This window comes from Mesoplodon mirus (assembly GCF_964341445.2).
Source record: "Mesoplodon mirus genome assembly, contig: HAP1_SCAFFOLD_1756, whole genome shotgun sequence".
Taxonomy (NCBI): Eukaryota; Metazoa; Chordata; class Mammalia; order Artiodactyla; family Ziphiidae; genus Mesoplodon; species Mesoplodon mirus.
In genome coordinates, this window is record NW_028294519.1 from 4465 (window position 1) to 7112 (window position 2648).

Genomic DNA, 2648 nt, shown 5'->3' on the forward strand with positions numbered 1-2648 from the left:
ATTGGTTATTAGCTATTGGAAATATTTCTCCGTGAAACAGATGACTTTATCCGTGGATGACTCGGTGGGAGACAGTGAATCACAGAATCACAGCATGTTGAAAGTGACCTAGTTCACACTCTTATGTGAAAAAAAGAAAAGTGTGCATGGGTAGAAAATGTCTGAAACTTTACCTAACAAATAGTTCATCATGTTAGCATTGAGGATTAGAATAAATCAGGAAAGGAGGAAAGAAAAACTTGAGTGTAATTCAACTTCTCTATCATTTGTGTTTCTACACAGAGACTCTGAATACACTGGAAGTGCAATTTTTTTTTAATGTGGCGGGATAAAGGTTTTCAAGTTTTCCTGATCCATCCATATTATTATCTCAGAATTGCTGGCAGTTCTTGCCATCTTCGGATCTACACCCATGTGAGTCAGTGGGCCATTCTGGACGGAGGAGATAATAGAGCAGAAGTGAAGTGAGAGGAAAGGAGAGAAAAGATTTTCTCTTTTCTCTTCAAAGAGGAAAGGTCTTTGGAATGGGAACAACTCGCAGCCAAACTTTGGGGAAAGGATGTGATGGAAAATGAGACAAACATCCTACCCCTGTGATGAGAAGGATTCCCTGGGCTGGATGGAGGGAGGTCACAGGTGGCTGGACAAGGAAACCAACTAGGGAGAAACACACACAAGTGCAGGGCAAACACCCTGAGGCCACTCAGCCTGACTCCATGCAAACATGTTTCCAGCAGCCAGCCCTTCACCTGTGCCTCCCCAGCAAGACAGGTACCTCGGGGGTGCCAACTCATTCTGAGTCCATTATGCCTGGCCATTCATAAACCGCTGTCTAACGTGTGAGGAATAAACTCTCAATGTTTATGAGCAAACTGGGGAAGGAGATTGAAAGGTTACTTAAACGGAAAAAAAAGAAGTTCAGCAAGGCAAGATGGTAGAGACACAAGAAAAAGACCTTAAAAGATAGAAAGGATTTGCCAAAGAAGAGAAAGCAAAAGAAATGATTCCGATTGGGTTAACCTGCAGCTAGGAAGTTAAGAAAGATTATTGATGGGTGAAGACTATGGAATAAAGTGAATAAAATTTATCCGAAATTGCTGAGAATATGGTAAGCAGCATGATTATCAAATTATGAATTGGCTGCAATGGCATTCTAGGGGGACACTAGGAAGGGGAAGCAAATGTTCCTGAGATGACAGTAGCAGGGGGAAAGTTGTTTAAGGGGAAGATCAGTCTTGCAGAGGGTGTATCAGAGGAGGGCAAGCGTGAGCAAGCAAGGAAATACTAAGTGTATACGGTTCCTTCACTGAGTGCACCCAGCCCCGCGGTCAGCCTTGAGAACAAGCAGGACTTCAGGTACTGGAGCTACATTTCAGTCATCAAGACTTGAGAAGACACCCTTAACTCAGGTCTTCTCTTCAAACTCCATCTTTCCTTCTTAACCTTCATTTGGCCTCTTCCCTTACCCTCCAGCTGTGGACTGAGGCCACAGAGCAAGATGGGTCACTAGTGTCCTCCATCCCCTGGCGACTGTGGTTCACATCACTGGAGTACCAAAGGCAATAACCAAGTAACAGACACAAGAGTGTATGAAGAAGAAGAGGTTCTGATAAGGCTTTCTGTGACAGTGTGGGCCAAGTCGGCTCTATATGGCTGGTATCACGTGAATTATGAGCAGCCTTAGGGGAGAAGTTCTCAGAAGGCAGAGCCTGGCTCTCGAGAGGCTCTGCGTGCTCACAGCCCACTCCAAGACCTCAGTTACAGCTTCGGCCCCCAATATCTCTCCCTCTGCCTGCTCACAGTTTTTGAAGTCTTCTTTCCTCCACATTTCTCTTGAGAGGTGGAGGAGGAAGATGAGCTTCAGGCCAGCTCAGACTCCCCTGGGATCCCAGCAGGATGCCTATCATTAACCTCCCACCTTCTAGGAAACTCCTAAGATCTTCACATTTGGGGCAGTTCTCATTTCAGCTGTGCTTCAAATTGCTGGCTGGAGACGGCCTGTTGGAAGGTGGCCAAAAGCAAGTAGCAATCCTTCGGGCAGCCTGGCCCTTCTCGACTGTCAGACATCTTCAGGGATATTCCGGGAAATGTTGTTTGTTCTAGAGAAGGGAGGGAAACAATCCAATTGTCCAATAATGCTTGAATGGAAAATAAATGATGCTATATGCATGTGATCACATAATATCAAACAGTCAAAAATCAAAGACCTAGATCTCTATGGATTCACGTGGATAAATCTTGAAAACATAATATTGATTGAAAGAAAATAAGATAAAGAACGTTAGATTGTGATAACAGGTATGTAAGTATTTAAATATTTAAATCAATTCAACATATTGCTTCTATATATAGAGATGCAAGAAAATAAACTTTATCCAAAGAACACATTATTTACATTTAATATGCTCATTTATCTAGGAGACCCAAAAGAACCCACAGATAAACTAGCAGGAACTAATAAGATGGTTCAACAAGGCACACACATACAAGATCAATAAATTTTAAAAATCAATCAGGCTCCTCTACACTGGCGATAACAAATTAGAAACTGTAAAAGAAAATAAGGAAAAAAGAAGATCTAAAAATTGTCACAAGAGCCATATAAATTATTTAGAGCTAAGCATACGTAGAAGGCAATATAACTAACA